Here is a 21366-nt window from a genome sequence, read left to right as displayed (position 1 = left end):
GCTTCCTGCTCCGATGACCCTCCCAGACTGACTTCCATTTCTCTTATCTCCTTCACTCTCATGTCCCACACCTGTGCTAAGGACAGCAGGAGGTGACCTGCGGAATTGTTGCAAGGAGACAGGCATGAAGTTGAAGCAGCTGTCCAGAAAATAAATTGCATGCAATCACCCGCTACTCCCTTTCTAATGTCATCTGGAACCTGCCATTTCAAGCCCTGCTTCTGCTTCCTCTTCTCTTGGCAGTAGAACTGTTTGAAAGCAAAGCTCCAAAAGGCAAGAGGAAGAGGAGGACAGACCCTACCTTCTCCTAATTGCACATCACTACATATTGATGACATCGTCACTTGAGGTGTAGCAATGGATGCTGAGAAATTTCTGTGCAGCCATTTTGTCCAGAAAGCTAGAGTGCTAAAACTAATGTTTCATATCACATCTTTAAGATCCCATTTACTTGTATTACTTCACTCACTACTCACACATCCATGCAATATACACAGGCAGAATAGGGATTAATGTCCCTATTAAGCAGATGCCCACATTTTGAAACTTTCACTTTGTATTTGCCAGGCACTGTGCTAAGGACTTGATGTGTTTTATTTCACTCAAAGATCAAAACAACTCTATGATGCATGTTCAATTATCATCATTTCCACTTTACTAATGAGGACATGACTCTGAGGTGAAAACATGAAATGATTTTCTTTGGTTCATAAGCTAGTCAAAGATGGAACCAGGAGTTAAACTCCTGTCCATCTGACTCCAAGGTACTACTAACCAGTTTGCTGTTGTCCCTGTGAGCTGTCCCATCCTCTATAGGATGTATTTATCATGTCTGTCTCCTTTGCTGGATTGCAAGTTCCTCCAGGCTAAGAGCAAGCATATCTGTAACACTGTCCCCTACCAGTATGAAGCCCGACAGAGCAGTGAATAGGTACCAAATTAAAAAGCAAAGGAAGAGGAAAGGGGGGGGAAGCCAAATGATCACATAACTAGCTAGTAACTCGCTGCCTTGAGACTCAGGTCTTTTGAATCCAACGATAATAATATCAATAGGAATAACCCCAATAATAACACCAGCTACCATTAATATTGAGATCTCCTATCACATGCATTCAGACATTCATTATTTCATTTAGCTGTTAAAATAGTCTTGTAAAATGCATGAAATAATAATGTCATTTTGAAATAGAGGCTCAATGGAATAAAGGTCATCCATCTAATAAATGTCAAAGACAGCTTGTCATATCTAGATTATATTTTTCCACTTTATCTGTGATTTTAATTTTTTAAAGTTTTTATTTTATTTATTTATTTGACAGATAGAGTTACAGACAGTGAGAGAGACAGAGAGAAAGGTCTTCCTTCCGTTGGTTCACTCCCCAAATGGCCGCCACGGCCGGCGCTGCACCGATCCGAAGCCAGGAGCCAGGTGCTTCTTCCTGGTCTCCCCTACGTCTATGGGATGCCCTTTGGGTACGGGGACACTCTGCAGGATACAGAAGAGAGGATAAAAGCATGGGCTACTGAATCGGGCAGAACAGGCTCCAGCACTCTGCGGCTCTCCAGCTGCTGACGAGATTGACGGGAAGAAAGGAGAGACTTGCTGGAGACTGTTAGCTCTGCATTTTGTAGTCTGGGCTCCTGAACACAGCTCATGCCCACACTACATATTCCAGGGTGTTCCACCCATGCATCCAAATAGCCATCCATTAATTTTTATCTATTCCTCAATATAGCAATCTTGAACTTTTTATTTTATCTATATTTTTGCCAGTCTACCTGCCACCATCTTTTCTTCTTTCTCCAGTTCTTCCTTGTACCCATACACTCAACAAACATCTACTTTGTTTCCTAAACTGCCTTGGGCTTTGGAATTACAAAGCTGAACAAGATGCAGGCCACAATATTGTGGTTGGGAATGAGAGCAAACACAGAGAATGAACTTAACACCTGGGCTCTGTTACTTGGAGACTTTCTAAGCCTCAGTTTTGTCTTATCTAAAAGGGGGATATATTTTTTAAAGAGTTATTTATTTATTCGAAAGTCAGAGTTACACAGAGAGAGGAGAGGCAGAGAGAGAGAGTGGTCTTCCATCCGATGGTTCACTCCCCAAAAGGCCACAACGGCCGGAGCTGTGCCGATCCAAAGCCAGGAGCCAAGAGCTTCTTCTGGGTCTCCCACGTGGGTGCAGGGGCCCAAGGACTTGTGCCATCCTCTACTGCTATCCCAGGCCACAGCAGAGAACTGGATCGGAAGAGGAACAGCCGGGACTAGAACTGGTGCCCATATGGGATGCTGGCGCTTCAGGCCAGGGCGTTACCCCGCTGAGCCACAGCACCAACCCCTAAAAGGGGGAAATTATAATGCATAACTCATAGGGCTATTTGTGAGAAGAGGCTTCAAGTCCTTTGCGATTGCTTAAACATCTTTAGTTGACACTGATATTATAAAACCAGTTCCTTGCCTGGAGGAACTCAGGATGTATTTGGAAGGCACACTCATAATAAGGTAAGACATCTGATAAGGCACAAGTAGTGGGAGGTAGCTAAAGTCAGCCTGGGGCACCAACGCAAATCAAGAAAGAGGTAGATTCAGCCCCCTTCCCCATTAAAAGGCATTCCTTCCGAGGGAAGATTTGATCTGAATTACTTGATGACCTCGAGGCATTTGAAATGACTTCAAGGATAATAACGCCTTTTCTCCCCTTGACCTGGGTCTTAACAGAATTATTTTTCAGCACTTCAGTTATGTGCTGATGTTCTGTGTGTCTCTGAGTTTAATAGACCTTCATTCTCCTGCATATTGCATCTAGAATGTCCTTGGAGCTTAATGTGTCTTAGATCTATTGTGAAGTTACAGCAGTGAAAAGTGCTCAGCAACCATCCAATCCTATGCTTCTTTCTTTGCCAGAAGGCAAGACCAGAGATATTCGGTGACTTGTCCAGGATCACACAGTGGGAACGAGATCCAAGGTCTTGTGGTGCCCACCCCAAGGTTATTTCAAGCTTTCACGCTGCCTACTCTATTCCTCAAGCTCTCTTACACCAATCTGTCATTTCATGGTCCACTTTCTGTGTATCTCTTTATCTCATCCATGATAGGGTGGAAAGTTCAAATAATCTTGAAAAATTTGTTTTCCTTTGCTGAATCTTATTTCCAATCTGTAGAGCTATGTTGATGAGGCTGGCCTTGCCTTAACACTAATAAGAAGGGTAAAAGAGTGAGTTTAAGTGAAAGTGTTTCAAGAAAGTGTTTCAAGGCTCCATGTTGCCTTTAGTTTAGGACAAGGTAAAAGTGAAAGATTCTGACCTGGCTAGATCTGACTGCATTTTGCATTACATAAAGACCACTTCATAAATGCTTAAGACATAAAAAAAAATTGGCCTTCAAGGTCAAATAGATGTACTTTTACCTATTCCTCCTGTTAAGTGCAATGAAAACTGGGTGCTACATACAAAAACAACAAACATGCATACAATTTCTACCTCCAACCAACAGTGACAAGGCGGACCGCCAGGTAGTGCCCCTGCCAAAGCACTGTTAGGGGGAAACCAGCTAAAATAGAAGTGATACCCAGAGTCTCCTAACACAATACAAAAATGTCTAAGCTTCTGCTGAAAATCACTCATCACACAAAGAACCAGTAAGCTCTCAAATGGAAGGAAAAATAGGCAACCAACAGATACCAACCCCAAGATGCCAGAATAATCCGTCAAGGAGTTTAAAGAAGCCATTGTAACACTGGTTCAACGAGCAAATACAAACACATTTGAAACAAATGAAAAACATAGAAAACCTCGCCGGCGCCGCGGCTCACTAGGCTAATCCTCCACCTTGCAGCGCTGGCACACTGGGTTCTAGTCCCGGTTGGGGCGCCGGATTCTGTCCCAGTTGCCCCTCTTCCAGGCCAGCTCTATGCTGTGGCCCGGGAAGGCAGTGGAGGATGGCCCAAGTCCTTGGGCCCTGCACCCATGGGAGACCAGGAGAAGCACTTGGCTCCTGCCATTGGATCAGCGTGGTGTGCTGGCTGCAGCGCGCCAGCCGCAGTGGCCATTGGAGGGTGAACCAACGGCAAAAGGAAGACCTTTCTCTCTCTCTCTCTCTCTCTCTCTCTCACTCACTGTCCACTCTGCCTGTAAAAATAAATAAATAAATAAAAATTTAAAAAAAAAGAAAAAAGAAAAACATAGAAAACCTCAAAAAATAGAAAGTATCAGCAAGAGCCAAATGAATATACAAGAACCAAAAAAAAAAAAAAAAAAAAAAAAAAAAAAAAGAACAGGGCTGGTGCTAAGAAATGGCTGGCGGCAGGGTCTCCAATGTTCGCAGCTGGTCCAAACACCTCTGTCTCATGTCTGATGTCTCTTTCTGCCTTCTAATTTCACCAGTTCCCATCTGGGCCACTTCCTCTGCTACAAGTAGCTGAGTTTCCATCCTAACAGTCTGGGCCCAGAGAAAGAATATTCTCCTCTGCCTCCCATTTGAAAAAAAAAATCCTTAGGATGGACACTGATGATTACATATAGGTGTTTTCTTCCCAATCTCTGCAACCTGAGATACTAGTCACACACACACACACACACACACACACACGGATCTGACAGTAAAAAACAATCCTGGGTGTTGAGAAAACAAAACCTATGGCCCATGAAACTGCTTTGAAAACATAAAACCAAACCAAGGCCTGACTACTCTCCTCCCATGGACTTAATCACTGCATACAATCCTTAAGGAATCTGATGATAGAGGGTTTCTCAGCCTCAGCAGGCCAGAGGGTTTTCTGCTGCAGGGGACTGCCCGTGCATAGGATTCTGAACAGCACCTGTCGTCTCTATACCCACTAGGTGTCAGGAGCAGCGCTCTGTCTTCCAGTTAAAAGACCAAGAATAAATCCAGACATTGTCCAGTGTTTCCTCGGAAGCAAAACTGCTCCCGGTTGAGAGCCACTGCAGTAGAGGAAGGTGAGATGGGAGAACAGAGGGCATTTTTCTAAAAGCTATTACTGAAGTGGGCACCTTGAAGACTGGGAGTACTAAAGAGAAAGACGCAGAGGGAGGAAGAAGGGAGAGAGGAGATCGCAGTGCCTCCAGCCCCTCCTGTGTCATTCTCCCATTAGCCCTGTGGCGCCAATTAATTTACCATATTATCTAGTTGTCATTTTGGAAGAGCAAGAGCTCCAGGATATATGAAACAGAAAGAGGCATCCGAATGTCTGCCTCACTGAGGACTGTGGCTAGGGAAGAAGAGCCAGGATTCAGGCAGATGCTGGTAATTCAACATCAGGGACTACAACTTGACATACCAGCCTGTACTTTGGCCTCTAGCACCAACTGTTACCCGTTCCAACAAGAGAAATGTCCTACAATTCTGACTTTTCATTAGGATAACTGATTCAATCGTATTTGATTCACCCTCAAACCCTGTGAAGTGGGCAAGAAAGGATCTTGTTATGCCCACTTACAGATGAAGAAACTGAGACCCATAACAGAAACAGAGGTGCTGTCCTGTAGGACTAAACATGCAAAGCTTTCAATGTAGATAAATTAGCCTCTGGTTCTTGGGTCCACTGCATACTGGCTGTTTGATCTTGTCAAGTTACTTAACTCCTCTTCTGTGGAGGTTACAGAAGTTGTGAGAATTAAATTAGCTAATGTATATCAGCTATTTATTATGATCCTTGTCATTTAGCAAGCACGCAAGATAGCAGGTTTTTCATAGTTATCACTATTGCTAAAACTATTATTTCCATAGCCACCATTAAAGTCTAAACAAAATTAAAATCAAGCAGTTGAGCCACAGAGACTGACAGCCAGTAAATTCAACTTTTGGATACTCAGTACCATTTTACTATTCTTTGAAGACTGAAACTCAGTAAGGAGTAAAGTTCCATCCTATATAATGTATCTGGTACTAGGTTACTATGTTGCTTAATCCCACCATAATATCGAGACTTAGTCAATGGTATCTCCAGGTCACAGAGGAAAGACATCTGACATTTCTAGAAGCTGTCAGCCCCCTGTCACTCCAGTTGGGAGTGGAGTTGGATGCCTGGTTTGATATTATGAAAATGACCACTCATGGCAATTCTAGTGGCTGGGTGAGATGTGGGATGGTGATGCAGCTCTGGCTGGGAAGATCTGTGCCATCTCAGGGAGTAGAGAATCTTTTGAGGAAGCTTTTCCTTGGTGAAAACAGAGAGGTTTGGGGGCCGGCACTGTGGTATGGCCAGTAAAGCCGCTGCCTGCAGTGCTGGCAACCCATATGGGGGCCGGTTCAAGTCCTGGATGCTCCACTTCCCATCAAGCTCTCTGATGTGGCCTGGGAAAGCAGTGGAGGATGGCCCGAGTCCTTGGGCCCCTGCACCTGCATGGGAGCCCCAGAAGAAGCTCTTGGCTCCTGGCTTTGGATTGGCACAGCTCCAGCCATTGCGGCCATCTGGGGAGTGAACCAGCGGATGGAAGACTTCTCTCTCTCTCTCTCTCTCTCTCTCTCTCTCTCTCTCTCTCTGCCTCTCCTTCTCTCTTTGTGTAACTCTGACTTTCAAATAAATAAATAAATCTTTAAAAAAACAACAGAGAGGCTCAAGAAAAGAAGGGATCGTTCTTTGTTATGTGCAGAATAGCTGCCACCACTAGAAAAAGAGAAATGAACAAAAACTAAGACATCGAAGACAGTAGAGCAGGAGACACAGGCAGATCTGAGCTGTTGCTGATGTCACTCAGCCACAGAGGGACCAGCTCTGGGCAGCTCTGTCTTAGGATTTCTGTTCTCACATGAAAATCTGATTTCTCAACATGAAAAGAAATCTCTTTGTTGCCTCATTCATTTGAATCACATTTTCTGTTATTTGCAATCAAATGTACCCTCATCCAGGAAGCCCAATAATATCATTATCACTACTAATAGGATTCCTTAAACACTCACCACATTCCAAACACTGGACTAAGCTTTCTAGCCAAAAGCAAAGAACCGGACCATTCGGGTGAGGATCTGGAATGGATACGGAAGATATGGAAGGACGGACTGAGCCCAAGTAGTGGAGATCTCTTTGTGTGTTGGCCAAGAAATACAAGGAACTTGTTGGCTGATATTTCTTCCCTACAATAAACCCAGAACTTACACACCCTGATTTAGGTAATAGAGTGGAAGAAAGCAAGCTAACACAGTCAGTTGATGAAACAGTGTGGTCTAGAGCCAGCTGCAGAGAACAAGACAAGGTGGGCACTGCAAGGCTGGTGAACCCCACTAGACACAAATGCAGCCAAGCTCCGGGGACAGATCCTCTGAGGCTGTGGGTGGGGTTGCGACCCAGGAGACCTCATTCATTAGTATACTTGCCTTCTGCATCCTCGTCACCAGAAATCTCTGGCATTAGCAGACCAATCATCTCTCCATCGACCCACATGGGCACAAACTGACTGCAAGCAATTGGCAATCAGGGTTATGAAGCTCCAAGGTCTCTCACTTTGAAAAACAATGGTGCTCTCGAGGATACAGTGGGAAATCTGGGGTTGGACAGGACTGCCCCAGAACGCGTCGTGTGTAGGTCATGTTCAGCACACAGCTTCAGTCTTAGGACCCCAGTATAACAGCTCCAGGGCCAAACTACCCAGGCTCAGATCTTGGCTCTGCAGATTATCAGCTGTGTTCACCTCAGATAAACCACTTATAAGCCCTCTGAGGTTCTGTTTCCTCATCTGCAAAATGGAAAAGAGAGTTTCACCTCCCTGTCAGAGTGGTGGCAATGAAATGATATGATCACATATTCAAAGAATTGTTACTTAAGATCGGCCAGGGGCCATCTGTTAGCGACAAGACAGACCGAGGGCCCTGCGGTCGCAGAGCTCACATTACAGTTTTCTTTTTTCTTTCTTTTCTTTCTTTCTTTCTTTTCTTTTTTTTTTTTTTTTTTGACAGAGTGGACAGTGAGAGAGAGAGACAGAGAGAAAGGTCTTCCTTTGCCATTGGTTCACCCTCCAATGGCCGCCGTGGCTGGTGCGCTGCAGCCAACGCATCACGCTGATCCAAAGGCAGGAGCCAGGTGCTTCTCCTGGTCTCCCATGCGGGTGCAGGGCCCAAGCACTTGGGCCATCCTCCACTGCACTCCCTGGCCACAGCAGAGAGCTGGCCTGGAAGATGGGCAACCGGGACAGAATCCAGCACCCCAACCAGGACTGGAACCCGGTGTGCCAGCGCCGCAAGGCGGAGGATTAGTCTAGTGAGCTGCGGCGCTGGCTGAGCTCACATTACAGTAAGATGGAACTGATGCTGCCCAGATGACTAAAATAACAAAGTGACACCAAGCAGTGAACAAGCTAGAGCTGCTCTGGACACAGAAAGCGTTTGAGGTCCGAGCAGGGCCGTGAATGATGGTTGGTGGAAAATAAAAGCCAGCGTGTCTGGACATACTGAGCAAAGGGGAGGGCTGTGGGGGTGGGCAGGGGCTTCACACCCTTGCTAGTGCTGGGATTTTCCCCTGCTGGAGAAGGAAGGGCTCGACAAGGGCTTTGAACGGAACAGGTCTTACCAGAGCACCTGTCTCAGAGCGGCCTATCCACAACCGATACCTAGTCCTGCTAGCTCAGAGCTGACGGCAGTGCTTCCTGGCTGTGAGAGATAGATGGTACAATGTAGGCAAAGGACTGAAATGTAGGGAGCCCTCAGAACGTTCACTCCTTTCCCATTCCTGCTCCTTTCACACATTTTCACCTCTACTGCCATGGTGAGACCAGAAAACATCCTACAACAGATGGGTTCTGACCTGCATTTTAAATAGAGAGCAAATTTTCCACCCACTTTCTACAAACCAAACCACTCCTGGCAGTTGATTTTTTAAATGCCCAGTGGATGCCTGAAATCATGGACAGTATCAAACTCTGTACATACTATGCTTTGTTCTTCCCCCCTCAATGTTCCCATGTAGTGCTACAGTTCATCTGTCTTTCCAGTATTTTTTTTTTAAATTTGAAAGGTAGAGAGACAACTCAGAAATCTCCCACCTTCCGGTTCACTCTACAGATGCCTGCAACAGCCAGGGTGAGGCCGAGAACCAAGGACTCAACCCAGGTCTCCCATGTGGGTGGAAGTGACCCAACTACTAGAGCCAACACTACTGCCTCCCAGGATGTGTGTGTGCAGGAAGCTGGAGTGGAGGGGCAGCCGGAACTCGAAGCCAGGCACTCCAACAACGGCATCTCAAGCAGCGGCTAACTGCTGTGCCTAACATCCTTCCCCCGTCTTTCCTCGTTTACAGCCTCATGTTTCCTTTGCATCATTTTCTTTAAGATTTATTTGAAAATCAGAGTTACACAGAGAGAGATGGAGAGGTGGTGAGAGAGAGAGAGGTCTTCTATCCACTGGTTTACTCCCCAATTGGCCCCAACAGCCGGAGCAGTACCAATCCAACATCAGGAGCCAGGAACAACTTCTGGGCTCTCACAGGGGTGTAGGGGGCCCAAGGACTTGGACCATCCTCTACTGCTTTCCCAGGCCACAGCAGAGAGCTGGATGGGAAGTGGAGCAGCCGAGACTTGAACCTGTGCCCATATGGGATGCCAGAGCCGCAGGCAGAGGCTTAGCTCATTAAGTCACAGCGCCAGCCTCTGCATCATTACTCTTAAGTGAACTAAGTGTTACTTGAACACAAGCACTGTAGTGTATACAGTGTGGATGACACTGTTTTATTCTCCCATAATTTTTTCTAATGGTTTCCTTCCTTATAAACAAGAGAGACAAGTTTGTATCTACAAAGGTACTTCAACAAGTTTATGAAAACTAAAATTGAAAGTTAAGCTTATGTGGGAGCAAAAGAATATTTTGAAATCCAAGCATAGATTTTTCATAATATTCGCTTTCCACAAACGTTTTGAAGAACCCCTTGTCTGCGTGGATTTCAAAAATTTTTTGTGCCACAATGTATCTTTTAATTCCACTTTTGGCAAACTTATTTTTTTAAGATCTATTTGTTTATTTGAAAGGCAGAGTTACAGAGAGGCAGAGGCAGAGAGAGAGAGAGATAAACAGACAGACAGACAGACAGAGATTGGTCTTCCATCCACTGGTTTACTGCCCAAATGGCCACAATGGCCGGAGCTGGGCCGATCCAAAGTCAGGAGCTAGGAGCTTCCTCTGGATGTCCCACATGGGTGCAGGGGCCCAAGTACTTTGGCTATCTTCTACTGCTTTCCCAGGCATAGCAGAGAGCTGGATCGGAAGAGGAACAGCTGGGACTCGAACCGATGCCCACATGGGATGCCGGCACTGCAGGCAGCAGCTTTAGCTGCTACAACATAGTGCCAGCCCTGGCAAATTTTTGAAGTGCCCTCATATGTGGTAAGATCCAATGTTTTAAGACATTTTAAATAACAATTACTTAAACAGAAGTATCTTTACATGAGTCCATTTACATTGTGATATGTCAATAATAGTACAAGTGGCAAGAACCATGCACCTGCTACTCAAATGGCTGCATCTGAGGAAATGCTGAATTACTCTCTTATCCTAACAGTCGTCGTCCGAGGAAGCTGCCATTTGTGTATCCAGTTTCCATGGAGGCAACAGTAGCACAGAGTTGAGAGATGACTTGGCCAAGGTCACTCAGTCCCATCAGGCTCCTGACTTTGGAAGCCCGCCATGCCACTGACAGACCCTGAAATCATCACATGCATTGCTTGCAAAGGCTCCAGAGATCTGCTGGATTTCACAATCAGCTGCCAGGAGGCCTGTGTTGGGCGCAGTGGCTGGGACACCTGGGTTAGAGTCCTGGCTCCCCTTCCAATTCCAGCTTCCTGCTAATGTATGCTCTGGGAGGCAGCAGCTCAAGTAGTAGGGCCCCTGCACCCATGTGGGAGACCCAGATAGAGTTACAGGCTCTGCACTTCAGCCTGGACCAGCCCTAGCTGTTTGGGGAGTGGACCAGTGGATAGACAATCTCTCCCCACCCCTCCCCCTGGCTTTCAAATAAATCAAAATCTTAAAAAGGAGAAATGAGCTGCCAATATGGCAAACCCGCAAAGCCCTAAGCCTCTCTCGACCTCTCCTATGCCTCCTTTCCCGCAGTGCAGAATGGTACAGCAACTCCATGTTGCATTGTAAACCGGGCTCTTAGATTAGTGGTGCAGAGTCCCTGAAGACAGGACTATCAAACAGAAGGCAGCCTCTGGCGCTCTGGGTACACAGGACGTTCTAGAATTTCCCAAGCAGGACAGCTCATTCCTCTGTCTGCACCCTGCCCCCAGCCCAACCCAGTCACTAGACTGCCTACCTGCTGGTCTTTCTGGCTGTCCTCCTTTCGTCATCTTTGCTGCTTGGCGGAGCTGCTCTTATCTGTACATTGATGAGTCATGCCTTCTGTACATTTCAATGTTTTATCCCTGCGGGGAGGATTCTGGTAAGTACCTTCGCTCTCCCCGCTCTTAATACTCCATGCCTCCCTCTCAGGACTATTTCTGAGGCTCTTAAAGAAAATTAAACTTTTTGGAAGTCAGGGTGCAGTGGTTGAGGGGAGAAGGGCTCAGGGATGGGGGGATGTTCTCATGGTCAGCTGATTGGAAGCAATATTCAGACTTTCTTCCTCTCATTTGATAACTCGAGTAATTGGGCTAGTCTAGATATGAATATATTCTAGATAGGTGAGACTTCTCGGTCTCCGATGCTGTGGAAGTCAAGGGGAAAATGACATCTGGTAACTTTTTGTTCGCACAATACACAGACATGATATCAATGGTAAGGTAGTCATTAGCTTTTCTGGAGCACTGCAATGAATAGCGTTAGACTTTGAGTTATTATATTTTTTTTTGACAGGCAGAGTGGACAGTGAGAGAGAGAGACAGAGAGAAAGGTCTTCCTTTGCCGTTGGTTCACCCTCCAATGGCCGCCATGGCCGGCGCGCTGTGGCCAGCACACCGCGCTGATCCAAAGGCAGGAGCCAGGTACTTTTCCTGGTCTCCCATGGGGTGCAAGGCCCAAGCACTTGAGCCATCCTCCACTGCACTCCCGGGCCACAGCAGAGAGCTGGCCTGGAAGAGGGGCAACCGGGACAGAATTCGGCGCCCCGACGGGGACTAGAACCCGGTGTGCCAGCGCCGCAAGGCGGATGATTAGCCTAGTGAGCCACTGCACTGGCCTAGACTTTGAGTTATAAAGGCTGCATTTGCATTCCAGCTCTGACGCTGAGCATCACTTAACTTTTCGGGACTCAATCCTTTCATCTGTAAAATGGGGGGATTAGATGAACCCTGTAGTTCCCAAACACTGGACAATTGCAGGCCTGTTCTTTGCCTTCTCTGGGCAATGGCTTTCTCGTCTCTGCAAAATGAGCTGATGGTGCAAGGCCTGGCTACTTCACATGGGCAATGATGAGGACTGAAACACCATGGTGCACGTGGCGGTATTATGTTGAAGTAAAGTTCCATCACTTGCGAAGTGTTTCTCTAATATGAACAAGGATGACTGGCTGATCAGTGCATGCTCTTGGGTTGCTAGCAACAGAAACCTTCTCTGAGTTCAACAAAAGGGATTTTTTTTTAGAAGTACCTTCACATCTCTACAGAACCTTCCTGGTTTTACCGTTCTGTTTAGCTGTAGTAAGGACATTTAACATGAGACCTACCCTTTTAACAAAGTTTTTGGTGCACAATACAGTACTGTTTAGGATTGGACAACACTGTACAGCAGATTCCCAGAACTGAGTCCCCTACCATAACTGCAACTTTAGACTCACTTCACAGCAAATCCCGCTTTGTCATCCTGCCCCTGGCAACCACCATTCCACTCTCTGTCTCTGTGACTCTGACTGTTTTCGATGCGTCAGACAGGAGGAAGCACTTGTCCTTTTGTAACTGGCTCCTTTAACACCCTCGAGGTTCACCCACATTGTTGCACACGGCAGGATCCCCCTCTTTCTTAAGGCCGAGTAATATTCCATTGTACACACACATCGTGTTTCCTTTACCTACTCATCTGTCATTGGACACTGAGGTGGTCTCCATCTCTTGGCTAGTGTGAGTGGTGTTGCAATAAACACAGTAGCAACGGCACAGTGGGGACTCCCAGAGGAAGAGGATGCCATAGAAGTGGGAATGGGTGGGAAGCAGGAACCATAGCCTTGTACCCCGAGTGTATGAGTCCTTCCAGGGGTCCCCACCAAAATGAAGGAAACACTACAAAATCTCCCTCTGCTGCCCTGTTTCACTCATTCAAGACTGCAATCCCCAGAAGACAGCCTCTCACTGAAGTTGAGACACCTGCTGCCCAGCCCAGCTGTCCTGAGTTAAGGACCTGCCTCTTGGGCAGGAGGTGCCTAACTGCACTGTGTTGCCAGGAGCACACTGGGCAGGGGGAGAAAATCACTTTGCCCAAAGAAATCCTAGGAAGGGGCATGAGAGGCTGGGAGCCTCTGGATGCAGAATCGTCACCTCCCAGAGAGTAAATGCTACAGGAATCACAGTAGTTCACCCTCCGGTACAACCTTTTGTTTGTTTGCTTTTCACCTTTCCATGTTTGCCCGCCTGATAGGAAACGGAGGAGCTGATGATATGGACTTTTCCATCTTTCCTTTCTCCTGTCTTCCTTTTTCTCCCCTTCTCCTCCCTCTTCTCCACTTCTCCTTTATGATCCCTTGTTCTCTCCTCTCACCTCTCCTTCCTCTGTTCTTTGTCCTCTTTCTCAGCCAGCTCCTGTAGGTAAGATTTCCCAGAGCACAGTGGGTCGGGAAGGATACTCATGAGTCTCCTCAGCTCTCCGAACCAGAAAGAGAAGACTTTCCCTGATCCAAAAGCATCCTCATCAACACACCCCTTATTTTATTTACTATGCTTACACACTCGTGCACACAGTACATGCACATAGTGCTTGTACTCACACACGTCTGTTCACATGTACACATATACATGTTGCGTGTGCACACACACATCCCTAACCCTTTCCTCTTAGGCAAGCATCATTTCTTTCACTTCATCCACAGTCATTCTTTGCATCCTGATGAAACTTATCGAGGTGCAACGGGGATTATTTGGTTTTTCCTCCACTGGCCTGCAGGAAACGGAGAGGCATGCAATTATGGAAACGTTCCCGTCCTGCTCGGTGGCTTCCCTGGCCACCTTGGCAGGTAAGTGACAAGCAAGGAAAGGCTCTATTCAATTTCTATGGCAACTGAAGGGTACCCCAAAGGACTGTAGTGAATGATGGCTACAAGGACTGCTGGACTGTATCCCCAGCAGCTCTTCGAGGCATCCTCAACAAGCCATACATGTGATGATGTGCTTCTCGCGGGAGAGCAACCAGGGACTGTGGACAGAGACACCGTGGTAAAGCGCTCTGGTGGAACAGGCCAAGGTCGGTGGGGAACTGGGAGCACCCGCGGAAAATATCAGGTACCATTCGGGTAGCATAATAGCAGGGAAGCAATTATCTTCTGTGACACTCTGAAGGCTGAATTTCTAAAACGATACACCATCACCAGGAGATGCCAGCTTCAACAACATGTGACCACGACCTTGGCCAAGACACATTAATAAAGATCTTTCTCCCTATCATTTCTGATGAGAATTTTCAAGCACATATGAAAGTTGAAAACATTTTACAGTGAAAACCTCTGTACTCATAACCTGATCCTACCACCACCATCACCTTGCTATAACAACCAACTATCTCACTACCCATTCTCTCCACCCATCACTGCATTTCAAAATAAATAGTGGGCATTAGCAGACCTTGACCCAGAACTTCAAGTAGAGTTCAGTACCTGTTTTCACACCAGAGGTATTTGTGATATAAAGAACAGAACACAAGGACTGAGAGAAGGGAGTGTGGGAGGACCGCAGAGGAAAAGCTCAGAGGATTTTTAGGGCAGGTAAACTACTCTCGATGATGCTGTAATAGTGGCTACCCATCATCATACACTTGTTCAAATGCTACACCCAGAGTGGACCCTAATGTGATAGATGGACTTGATAGCCTTGCGTCAGCGTAGGTTCACCAGTGGTAACAAAAGCCCCTCTCTGGCACAGGATGTTGCTAACAGGGGAGGATGAGCATGAGTGGGAATGGAGAGTATATGAGAACCTCCTATTCCCCCTGCTCAAATTGGCTGCAAACTTACAACTGCTCTAAAAAAAACCCCTAGCCTACTGGGGTTGGCGCTGTGGCATACTGGGTAAAGCCACCGCCTGCAGTGCTGGCATCCCATATGGGCGCCGGTTCAAGACACGGCTGCTCCACTTTCCATCCAGCTCTCTGCTGTGGCCTGGGAAAGCAGTGGAAAATGGCCCAAGTCCTTGGGCCCCTGTACCCACATGAGAGACCCAGAGGAGGCTCCTGGCTCCTGGTTTTGGATCGGCACAGCTCCGGCCATTGCGGCCATCTGGGGAGTGAACCAGCAGATGGAAGGCCTTTCTCTCTTTGCCTCTCCTCTCTCTGTGTAACTCTGACTTTCAAATAAATAAGTAAATCTTAAAAAAAAAAACCTAGCCTACTGAAATATATTAGTCCCACGTCCCACATCCCACAGAGGACCCCCCAATTGGCATCCCATGGGCTGAATTCAGCTTTCAGCCGTGTGTTGGTTTTGCCTGCTCAGCATCTATTCCCATGCCTCCTGCTACTGGGTAAAGGATCCATACATTCCTGAACGAACGAGCCATGCTTGGCCAACGAGTATATTTTTATTGACTGCAGAAATCACCCTCAAACTGACAAGCCTGTGACAGAGCAAAGCACTGATGGAAAAAACGGGCTTGCGTTTGTACCTGGATGCAGCCAGACCTAAAGCCCATCAAGCTTCCGCACTTTTCAGTTCTAAGAATCCATACATTGCTCTTCAAAAATGGGTCCGGTTGGAGCTTTTCTCTGTCAGCTTCAATCAGAAGAGTTCAGAGGACCCCAGGTTACTAGGGCGCTGACCTGGGATCCCAGGTCTGGAGTCAAGGCCTCCATGGCGAGGATTTTATGCAGCAATTTGGCTCTGCCCAGGAGATTCAAATACGAAGGAAGCTTGGCCTGCTGGGAGGCCACCTCAATCCAGGAAGGACAAAGTGACACCCCCTGAGTGGCAGTGCAGGGTGGGGAGAGCTGTGGTGGAGAAGGGAGCAGCCAAGGCCAGGCTTAGAGGACTAGGCACCCCTTCAGAGGAGTTCTAAAAGCGAGGACAAACCAAAGGCGAGTTACACTCCTGGGGGGGGGGCGGGGCACAGGGCTGGGGAGTTACACTCCTGTTGGGGGGGGGCACTAGGCCGGACAGCCCAGTGGACCTAGGCTGCTCCAGACCCCTCTTCACCAGACCTGCTGTCCAGATCTATCTGTCTTAGTCTCCATGTGTGTCTCTCCCTGGCAGTCTGAAACTCAGCTATCTGCTCTCTGTCTCCTTCTACCTCTCTGTCTCTCCACTTCTTTGTCTCTAAATAGATATATAAAATAGTATGTATATGTGATATACATGAGTCTTTAAAATATTGATTGGTTTATTTGATCCCCAAATGGCCAAAACAGCTAAGACTGTCCAGGATGAAGCCAGGAGCCCAGGATTCCATCAGGATTTCCCACGTCGGTAGCAGGAGTCCAAGCACTTGGGACATCCTCCACTGCTTCCCCAGGTGCATTAGCTGTGGAAGACCCACCCAGAGCTCCTGGCTCCTGGGCTCAGCCTGGCTCAGCCACAGCCATTGCCCCGATATGGGGGATGGGCCAGCACATAGAGGATCTCTCCCTTTGTCTCGCCCTCTGTAACTCTGACTTTCAAATAAATAAATAAATCTTTTATAAACAATTTTAAACAAAGTGAAGAATGGACAATATTGCTGCCTCAATCCTGTTTACTATCTGCTTGGGCTTAGAGGCCTTTGAGTTTGCAGCTCCTCCCCTAATGTTCTGAACACACTTGTATTATTTTTATTGGTGACTCATTTATTTCCTGGGGAGGACACTGTGGTGCAGTGGGTAAGCTGTCACTTGGGACACCCACATTCCCTATCAGAGCACCAGTTGGGGTCCCAGCTACTCTACTTCCCATCCAGCTCCCTGCTAATGCACCTGGGAGGGCAGTGGAAGATGGCCCAGGTACCTGGATCCCTGCCACCCACATGGGAGACCTGGATGGAGCTCCTGGCACCTGGCTTCAACCTGGCCTAGCCCTGGTTGTTTTGGCCATTTGGGTATGGCAGATCCCTCTCTCTCTCTCTTTCTCTCTCTGTCTCTCCTTCTGTCTGCCTTTCCCTCTCTCTGTTACTCTGCCTTTCAAATACATGAACATATAAATTTAAGATGTTATTAAATAAAGACTTCTATGGCTGGCATGCCACTTGATGCCAGGGACAGTGAAGGAGCCTGTGTCACAGTGTGTGACAGCTGTCTGCCCTCTACCTATCCTTCTGCCAGGCTAAGCTTCACAATGGTTTCACCGCATGGGCTGTGGAGTAAGACTGCCCTGAACTCAATCCCAGCGCCCGGGGCCTTGGGCAAACTGCTGACCTTCTCCGTGCCTTGGTCTTCTCACATCTCAAAGGGTGCTAATAAACATCGCTCCCTTCCAGTGCTTCCGTGAGGACAATGCGAGTTAAGAGGCAGCTGCCTCTCCATGAACCCTCCTAACTGTTAACCCATCACTCACCTTTGAATCTGAAGTAGGACTGGCCTTGTGGGTGTGTGACCTGTGCGATCCCTCAGGGTCCCACGCTTTGAAGGGCTCCATGCTTGGGTTAAGACTTTGCTGGTACTGTTTCGGAATTCTTAATGATTTTTGACAAAAGGAAGTCTGTGTTTTCATCTTGCATTGAACCCTGCAAATGACACGGTTGGTCTTGACTGGCACACATGAAGTGTCTGACAGAGGTCTGTTGAAAAAAGGAATAAGTGGTCAGGCACAGGCACACCACTGCTGTGCAGAGCCAGTCAAGGGGTCAGTCCTTTGAGCAAAATTAAGCAAATTTTTAAAAAAATCTTATTTATTTAGTCATTTGAAAGGCAGAGAGAGAGAGAGAGGGAGAGATCCTCCATCCATCAGTTCTCTCCCCAAATGCCTACAACATTTCTGAAGCCCAGAGCCAGGAATGCAATCTGTGTCTCCCACACGGGCAGCAGGAACCCAAGTGCTGGAGCCATCAGCAGCTCGGCACACATTTGCAGGAAGCTGGAATCAGAGGCGGAGACTGGACTCAAACCCAGGCACTCCAATTTGGGATGCAGGAGTCCCAAACAGCATCTTAACCACTGAGTTGAACACCTGCCCAGAAATTAGCCCAGACCTGAAAGATCTTCTCATCTAAACTATTGACTGCCCAGCAAACCCAGTGCAGCCAGCATAGGACCCACGCCAATGCTCCATTCTCCAGAACTAGTCTGCCCCGATCTATCGCTCCCTTCCCTCTCTTCCTGCTCAGCCTTCCTGGGACGAGAGCATCCCTGATTTCCTTCATCCCCACTTTACAGATGGAGGAATAAAGGCACAGACACAATAAGGGCCAGCAAGATTCCCTCTGCAGCCCGCACACTCTGCCCCACCAAGTTTCTGGTATTATAGAGTCTCTAGTACAGTTAGACAAGAGGAATAATGTTCTAGGGCAGAATAAGGTGACTTTAGCTAACAATACTTTATTGCATATTTCAAAGTAGCTAGAAGACAGAGTCTGCAGTCTCCCCAACACCAGGAAATGATTTAATGTTTGAGCGGATGGACATGGTAATTACTGTGATGTCATCATTGCACACTGTACCCAAATGCCACATGGTATCCCACAAATATGTACAATTACTTTGTGTCAATTAAAAATCTAAAAAAAAAAAGGAAGGAGTCTAACTAGAGCCCTGGAACTTCAGCCATTCCAATCATTTTCAGAGGAGCTGATCAGATATGATATTTACACGCTCAATCTGAGACTATGTCCTCAGCCCCAACGCCCACGCTCTGACACTCTGGCCTGCAAACACAAGCAAAGATAAACTCAATTCCCTCTGCCTCTGCCTCGAATGCCCTGGGCTACAGGGTGTCGGGGTCATCCATTATTTGAGTTTCTTGAGAATCTGCAACCTGCAGGCACTCAGGGATGCAACCACGAACAAAATGGACAAAAGCCCCTGCTCTTCAAAAGAAGAAAGACAAGACACAAAGCAGTGGAAGGTATATAGTTTGCTGAGGGTGCCAAGTGCCATGGAGAAAAAATTAAGCAGAGAGACAGAAGAAAGGGACTAAACATTTCAGGAGGGGGATGGTAGTGATTTCAATTTCAAAGAGGATTCTCAGCGAAAGCAATAAGAAGACCTGGGGGCAAAGGCTTGGGGCAGGACAGGGAGGAGGTGTGCACCTTTCTGGAGGAAAAGTATTCCTGGCAGAGGGAATAGCCAGTGCAAAACCCCAGAGGCTGTTTCCACGATTCACAATGCAGGAAAACATCTGAGACACTGGGGTGGGTGGGGGGGCTTGTCAAATCACATACACTCCTTCCACACCCCCAATTGCTCATTCTGTCCAGCCACCTGCAGACGAAAACCCAATCCATAGGTTTTTGAGCAATTATTGAGCATCTACAGTGGCCAATCACTGCTTCATTGATCAAGGCCATGGGAGCTGGGTTTGGGTTTTGCTCAGGTGGTCAACACTCCAAATAGCTAGAAGATTTTCTAGTGTCCTCATCACAAAGAAGTGATAACCCTTTAAGCTGACGGATAGGCTAATCATCCTGACATAGGCACATAGATAAAGTCACATGGGATTCCATAAAAATGTACAATTAGCAAAAATAAAAGCAAACAAGAGAAGTTGCAAGAAAACATTTACTATCTCACAGGGTTTAAAGGAGCTGGCCCCCTGCCCGGCGCTGCGGCTCACTTGGCTAATCCTCTGCCTGCAGCGCCAGCACCCCAGGTTCTAGTCCCAGTTGGGGCGCTGGTTTTGTCCGTTTCTCCTCTTCCAGTCCAGCTCTCTGCTGTGGCCTGGGAAGGCAGTGAAGGATGGCCCAGGTCCTTGGACCCCTGCATCCACATGGGAGACCAGGAAGAAGCACCTGGTTTCTGGCTTCGGATCAGCGCAGCGTGGGCCGTAGCGGCCATTTGGGGGTGAACCAACGGAAGGAAGACCTTTCTCTCTGTCTCTGTCTCTCTCTCTAACTCTGCCTGTCAATGTCACATGCCTGGGCCATGTGACTAACAAATCTGTCACTTTGGGGATCCCACGCCCGTCTCTTCACCGCACACCCAGCCCGGAGAGGCAGACTCCTCCCCTTTAAAAAAATGTATTTACTTATTTGAAAGAGTTACAGAGAGGGAGAGGCAGAGACAGGTGTTCCATCCGCTGGTTCACTCCCTAGATGGCCACAATGGCCACAGCTGCGCCTATCTGAAGCCAGGAGCCAGCAGCTTCTTCTGGGTCTCCCATGCGGGGGCAGGGATCCAACCACTTGGGTCAACTTCCGCGCCGTTCTCAGGCGCATTACCAGGGAGCTGCGCCGCCGGAAGTGTAGCGGCCGGGGCTACAATCGGTGCCCACATAGGAAGCTGGAGCCTCAGGCCACGGCGCACGCCCCCAGACTCTGCCCTCATACAGACCGCCTGGCTGGGTACCCTCTAGAATTTCCACACTGAGCTGGACAGGCATGTCTCGTCCCCTCCCCGAACCCCTGCTTGGGGGAGCCCCTAACAAAAATGAGAACTAGCCGGACACATGCCCCTGGCCGGGCATGGGAGCCTGGAGTCCCCTCCGTCTACGAAAACCAGGAGGCTGGGGAGAGCCCAGCCAGTTCCTTCTCCTCAGGACGGTGGTTATGGGGGGATAGGGATAGGGATCGTTGAGGAGCCGAGGGGTCGTGGGTTTCCCAGAGCCCATCACCCACAGCGGCCTCAGCCGGCGCCTGCAAGCACCTAGCATGGGGATTTCTGCACACACACACTGTGAAATGCCTTTTTCCTCCCCATTCTGTGGGGGCCTGAGGTAGCTTCGACCCCACCTGCTTAGCCATCCTATGCTTCACTCTCTAGACATGCGTGTGTGTGTGTGTGTGTGTGTGTGTGTGTGTGTGTGGAGAAGGCGGTCTTCTGCACCTGGATGTGGGGCTCGCAGCCACCCGCCTGCCCTGGGGAGTGCGCGCCACTACCTGCTGGCCTGCGTTGTGCGCGGCTTTGTGCGAGCTCCGGTGAAGTCTTGCGTGTGGCGGGCTTCTCCGAGCCGGCCTCCTCCACTTCAAACGCGCTCCAGTTCAGGGACCGCCCCCCGAGTCCACGCATACGCACAGAGACGCGCGCACCCTCCGCGTCCGAGCCCCTGGTCCAGGACAACGGACTCCCCTCTAGCATCCTGGCTGCCCCAAGCGCCCCCGCCCACATACCCCGGGTGTAGACTCCTCAGCGTGGACCCAGAGCCTTGGAAGGGAGGAAGAGGCAGCT

At 48.2% G+C, this 21366-nt stretch overlaps 2 long non-coding RNA genes across 4 annotated transcripts in view; one reads left to right on the top strand and one right to left on the bottom strand.

The window, feature by feature from the left end:
* Positions 1–2925, top strand: part of LOC149120608 (uncharacterized) — a 30538-nt gene extending 27613 nt beyond the window's left edge. The window contains exon 5 of the long non-coding RNA XR_016226271.1: positions 2911–2925. This is a non-coding gene — a long non-coding RNA (uncharacterized LOC149120608). The remainder of the gene's footprint in view (positions 1–2910) is intronic.
* On the bottom strand, positions 1317–21244 carry LOC149120607 (uncharacterized). Of its 3 annotated transcripts, none has more exons than XR_016226273.1 (3): positions 21078–21242; positions 17603–17825; positions 1317–1486 (listed from the first exon to the last, which is right to left on the bottom strand). It is a non-coding gene; the product is annotated as an uncharacterized LOC149120607 (long non-coding RNA). The 3 variants fall into 3 exon arrangements; XR_016226275.1 differs by lacking the exon at positions 1317–1486 and adding an exon at positions 2059–2344 and having other exon boundaries at positions 21078–21244; XR_016226274.1 differs by lacking the exon at positions 1317–1486 and adding an exon at positions 8523–8607 and having other exon boundaries at positions 21078–21244.
* Between the last annotated feature and the right edge of the window lie 122 nt (positions 21245–21366).

Source organism: Oryctolagus cuniculus, chromosome 19, assembly GCF_051225735.1.
Source record: "Oryctolagus cuniculus isolate XC-2025 breed Fujian yellow rabbit chromosome 19, ASM5122573v1, whole genome shotgun sequence".
Lineage (NCBI taxonomy): Eukaryota > Metazoa > Chordata > Mammalia > Lagomorpha > Leporidae > Oryctolagus > Oryctolagus cuniculus.
Note: the sequence above shows the minus strand (reverse complement) of the source record. Positions and strands in the feature narration are given on the sequence as shown.